Source organism: Passer domesticus, chromosome 11, assembly GCF_036417665.1.
Source record: "Passer domesticus isolate bPasDom1 chromosome 11, bPasDom1.hap1, whole genome shotgun sequence".
Classification (NCBI taxonomy): domain Eukaryota; kingdom Metazoa; phylum Chordata; class Aves; order Passeriformes; family Passeridae; genus Passer; species Passer domesticus.
Window position 1 is genome coordinate 33387283 of NC_087484.1, and position 6000 is coordinate 33393282.

The window sequence follows — 6000 nt, forward strand, 5'->3', positions numbered from 1 at the left end:
TGGCAGTTGCTTTGACTCCTGATTTTATGTCAGGAAATGTTGAGGGTCCTTCTCCTGCCTCATCATCATCATCATCCATTGGTCGATCGGTCTTGTCTGTGCACTTCCCTCTTCTAGTGCTAGTAGCAACAGCCATTGGTTGAGGCTTATTGTCTGGTTTAACTGCTGGCTTAGGCTCACTATGTGGTTTAGCTGCTGGCTTTGAGCCTGGGGTGTTGGCTGCAGCCTGAGTGACTGCGATAGCTCTTGATGTATCTCCCTGCCCTCTTTCTTCTGTCTGCTGCCCTACAGTATCTAGCAGTGTGTGATAAGCATATGCTAGGGCTTAGCTCACTGCAATGATCTTTTTCTCCTTAGGGTCATTATGATATTTCTCTTTCAGATATTTCTTCACCGTAGCTGGGTTCTGAATTTGTTCATGGGGAAAGTCCCAGACTATAGGGTCAGAGAATTCTTTCAGGATTTGGCCCATATTTTCCCATTCTCCACCCCACTCAGGATTCTCCACATGTGGGTCTACTTCTGGGTCAGGGGTCTCATCAGCCCTTCTAGACATCTCAGCCCTCATTCTAGAGAAGCTGCAGACCATATAGAGGAAGCTTACCAGATTAAATACCAGAAAGATGGTGTCTTTAACATTCAGGGGAAACGGAACATTCTCCAAAAGTGTTGTAACAGATTCAAAGGAGAAGAAGGAAAGGAAAGGCTGGAAAGCCTCATTCCCCGCTCCTCCTCTAACTAGCTGGGTGTAATTACTAATAAATTCTCAAAACATACTGTTAGAACTGGGATGCAGGGTAGGACAAAGAAACCATAAACCACACATATCGTAAACAGACGCCAGTATCTTTGTAAACGCCCTATAAATCATTATCACCAAGGCCAGCACAATAGCTAATCTAATCCGTGTCTTTTTACTGCAAAAACTACATGATAGGGACAATAATTTTAGTGACCAGAAAGGTATTGAAACCTCAAAAAGGTCTAGAGACCAGAGCCACATAAAGGCCTCCCCAAGAGACATTACAAGTTCAAACAACATGGCTACTGGGTACTTTAACTTACTACACAGCAAGCATAACCAACCTGCGATCAATAAAGGGGTTTTTCTACTTTCTCAAGCCCTACATTGGGCGCCACTACCTGTATTTGTCCTGGTTTAGGGCAAGTTTGGGAGATAACTCTTAAAGGGGCTTCTCTACAAAAGCAGATTCAATTGCCTTTCTTTTTTCTAACTGGTTCGGGAGAAAATATTTCTTTGGAGAAAAAGTGGAAAGAAACCTGTTTATTAAACAATGGAACCCAAACAATATTAAACAATAAAACTTCTCACTCCTCCAAAAAAAAAAAGCAAACTCAGAACAGTCCCTTCCCCGAGTTGCCGCTCGGCTCACTCAGTCTTTGATCAGTCTCTCTGGTGCTGGAAACGCCGCGGCCCAGGCACGGCCAGGGGTCCACAGGTGGAGCTGTTGGTGTTCTTTTGGGTGTTCAGTCTAGAGCAGGCTTGAACCGGTCTAAGAGAAAAGGAAAAAAAAAATACAGTCTAGGGAACTTCTTTGCCTCAGCTAGCTAAAACTAACTAAAAGTAAAAAAAAAAAAAAAAAGGGTAAAAAGGAGTTCTGTCCGGTTGTTTGTACATCTGCAGAAAACACAGTTCAGGAGCAGGAATGTGGAGGAGTGAGAGCAGTCTGAAAACAAACTGTGCGCTTCTTCCCTCCCCTCTTCACTGTCTGGGAGAGTCTTAAAGGTGTAAAACTTATTATTTGGTATAAACAGAACAAGATGATTGGGGATAAAAGCATTATATAGTCAACTCAGGACATGTAGTTAAAAACATTTTGTGGATTTTAATTGTAATTTTTTTTTGTTTTGCTTACATTTTCATGGTTTTTACGCTTTTGTAAAAAAGCCATGGGAGAAACCTTTTTAATGAATAAAGGTAGTGGAGTTGTGAAGGCCAGTGGGCCAACAGGGAAAAGTCTACAACTGTCCCCTGGATGGAAAACCCCTCAAGCAATAACCACTCTTGTCAAGGTGAGAAGAAAGGCTTCTTCCAGCATGCCTTGCTGTGATATGCAGATTCAATGTATCCCATTGGCCCTTCCCACTCTCACCACCCCTGTGCCCTCATCCCATTGGCCCTGGTGTACTGTCCCGCCCCTCAAGAACCCTATATAAAGCTGTGCTTTCCCTGCCTGAGTGGCTCCTAGTCCCCAGACTTTCGTGAAGAAGCAGCTCAATGAAGGCTCTCCTTGGAACCCCACACAAAGACCCCATCTCTCTTTCTGCGTCGCCTGGATCTCAGAAGAGCAGAAATCACCCTGCATGAGCGCAGTCGTGCCTTGTGCTCCTGAGGAGTCTTTTCCAAGACACTTCTTTGGGAAGGTACTCTAGACAGCCACCCGGCACGACAAGTGGTGCCCAACGTGAGGCAGCAATGCTAAGGGCCCTGAGGCCCTGATGATCATTGATTGCCAGTGTACCAGACACGCTCCCCTTGGTAAGAAAGGAGAAGAGCTGAGCATCAGAGGCAGCAGAGACCGGGTCAAGACCAACAGCCCCGTAAGTCTTTTTTTTTAAAGTGCTGTCAAGCTAGGACAATTTTATAAAGAAGACCCTGGTCTCATCCCCAAGAGCTTTCAGGCCAAGATTGCAGGAACCCCCAGTCCTAGTGTTGCGTGGGGGAAAGTTTACAGGGACAAAGATAAAGATGGGAACAATAATTACAAAGGAAGAACAGGACATTTATAAACATTTTAATTTATTTTTAGATTCTTAAGGGACAGAGTTTTCTAAATGGGATCTGAAAAGAATTGTTTGGTGGCTTTACAACACTTTTCCTGGTGCATCTGCAGGACTCCATATTTACCATCAACTTTTGGGACCTAGTTTGTGTGAAGAACACTCACTATGGCACCTGAATTGCTGCCCATATCCTCTGCCATCCAAGAGACCTTACACCATCATGCAGCACATCGAGGCCTCCTGCCTTTGGTCACGTCTCCCATAAAACCCCTTCTAGCTTCTGTGAAGCTCCCCTTATTCTGCCCCTCTCTTATTTTCCCATACCCTCCCCAGTCCCTGATCTTGAGTAGTGTTGGCCATGCCATCCCAGACCCTCCTTTTCAAGATGGTAATGGTCACACCACCTTGAAACTGTTTTCCAGGTCTTCACCTTCTCTTCCTGGCTCTGATCTCGCCTCTGGCTCTGCCTCTTCTCCCGAATGCACCACCTCTGGAGGCTCTGACCATTCCACCATAGGGCACGCCTCTTCTAGGGAAGATGGAACCAGAGACCCCGCTCCGGAAACCATTCTTTTTTTTACTCCGCCAAAATGGTGGCGCCCATAACCCCCCTACTGGACCCCCAGACAACTTGCTACAGTTACCCAACATACAACATCAGGGCTTCCACTCCCTCTCCTGAGAGGGTCTCCCCCTTAGTTGCCTCCACCAGCACCATACAGCCCCTGTAAAGCCAGGCTGATCCATCAGACAGTTTGGGACATGTGTTCCAGTGTCGAGAGCCTCCTTTAAATGCAGCCATTGCCATCTGGACTCCCCAAAGAAACTTCATATTCAATGAATTTGTGCCTGCACCAGTGACCACCGCCATGGATTGCAGTGGCAGGCATCTCCAGCATGCTGTGGCAAACTGCATTCAACAAAGTTTGACACCTAGAGCTCCCAAGTGCCGCCAGCAGAGGAGAAATCAGCACCAAGCCTGCTCCAGACAGCAAATTAATGTAACTGTACAAGTTTTCTATAGAAATCATAACACTTCCCCTTTTATTCCTCCTTCCTGGTAAATATATTTTCAGTTGTATTTAGATAATTTTAAGTTTAACCAAGTTCTAGATCACCTTGAATATATGTTTGTTTGATTAACCTTTTACAGATCCCCACTCTTCATTAAAAAGGAGTAACTTGATTTAATAGTATTAATTGAAGTGATGTAAGCTATTCAATACCAGTACTATTATTTTGTTGGTTAATGTTGATTTAGTTTTTACAGACTGTTATTATCTCTTTCAATTTTAATATATACAAAAATGTAAATAGTTCTCAACTAAAGTTACAAGAAGTTAATATGACAGAAACAATCCTAACTCCCATTATTCATGTTAAATCTTTAAATGCCTCTATTTTAATTAATTGGAAAAATCGAGTTTTTAGAATGCACTCTTTATACCCTGTCTATTGTCCTTTCTGCAAGGAACCCCGCAGAAAGAAAATATCATATTGTAAAAGTATGTGTCTGTCATAGGTTAAGAAGGAAGTGAGTTTTTTTGGGAAGCTGTGATTAAAGCAATCAGTGCTTAGATTTGAATATTGGCACTTAGCTTGGCCACTGAAGGTATGGAGTGCCTTTGAGAACACCAGGGGTGAAAAGAGCAGAGAACTCCTAAGAGAACTTTCTTGGTCCCAGTCCGTGAAGCAAGTCAGACCTTCCCTACCCAGCCAGGGCTGGGTGGGGGAGGCGAAGCCTTGCGGCTGGGTGAAGTAGGCCGGAGCTTCAGGCAAAGGAGGGGAGGTGAAGGCCTTGTAAGATGAAAAAGTGGAACAGCCCTGAAAAGCATTGAGCCACCCCCTACTCCCCAGGAGAGAGAGAGAGCCAGTGCCTGTGCTGCCTTAAAATTCAATATCACAGCCTGACAGCACAGCTGGCCAGAAGGAGAAGTAAGGGATGTGGCACAAAAAAAGTGCCCAGCAGCCGTGGGAGTTCTGGGCAGACAGAGGCAAAAATTTTAACCCCTTTGTAGAATAAGAACCTTACAAACACTGATCCTCCTGCATCTGAATGAGGAGAGAGAGATGAAGCAGTGGGCAAGTGTGATGAAAGTGAGTACAAGTGAGAAATGTTACAAGAGGTGAGAAGAATCCTAAGTGTGAAGAAATAATAGAGTTGCCTTGAGCTGGACTCTTTCTTATATGGCCATGGACAGACCTATGTTTTTCCTGTGACACAGAAACTGCACTTAGGGGGAGGCAATGCCTTGAAGCCAAAGAGAGTACAGTGAAGCAGTGGCAAGAACAGAGACAGCTGAGGAGGGTGTGAGATGCCCTCTGTCTTCAGAGAAGAAGATCTCTGTTTATGAGGCCCCTCGGCCCCAGGGGGTGAAATTTGGGAAGGACTGGTGTCCCGAAGTTAAGAGACTGCTGCTTTTGTTAGAACTAGGTGGGGCATCCTTAAAAGAAGAACCCTAAAGGCAGTTCTGGTCCATGTGCAGTAGTGAGAGCACTGGACATGGAGGGAAGAAGTCATGAGAGCAGATGTTCTCCGAGCAGTGCCACGAGTGACACGGAAACACAAGAAGTTCCAATTGTGTTTCTGGGGGAAGCCTATAATGCAAGGGGAGACTCCTCTCTCCCTGATAGACTTGAGAGTTGATTATTTGAAAGGTGATGATAGACTCAAAAGTTGATTATCTGAGAGATGATGATAATGTAAAAATCTGTGGTGTCATTTCATGCCATGAAGGAAAGGGGGGGGGGGGGGAGGAGGAGGGATGTATTGGGAAAGTTTTCATTCTTAGTTTTGTGTCTGTTCCTTTTTAAATGCTGCAAGTTAATAAAGTTTGTCTCCTTTATTCCTAAATTGAAACCTGTTTTGCTCTGTTCCTGATCACATTGCACAGAAGCCACTCAAGAAAATGTATTTTCATAGAAGCACTAGCACTGTGCCAGCCTCAAACTCAAACCATAACAGTGTCTAATTTGATGTTTGATTTTTCACTGGTTGAAAAAGTTTTTTACAAATGATGAGTTTTATTTTGTGTTTTTATAAATGGTGTGTTTTACTTTTGCACCTGATGTGTTAAATTACAATTCTCATTAGTAGAAAAGTAAGAGAAGTTTTAATGAGAGTGAAAAGCAAGTGAAAATAAGGTGTGTGTAAGCTGTCTGATTGTAAGACAAGGAGTGATAGTATAGAATACTTGAAAGACTGTTAAAGGGAAGAGAAAGAGGAAAAAAAGGAAAAAGAAAAGAGAGACAGTG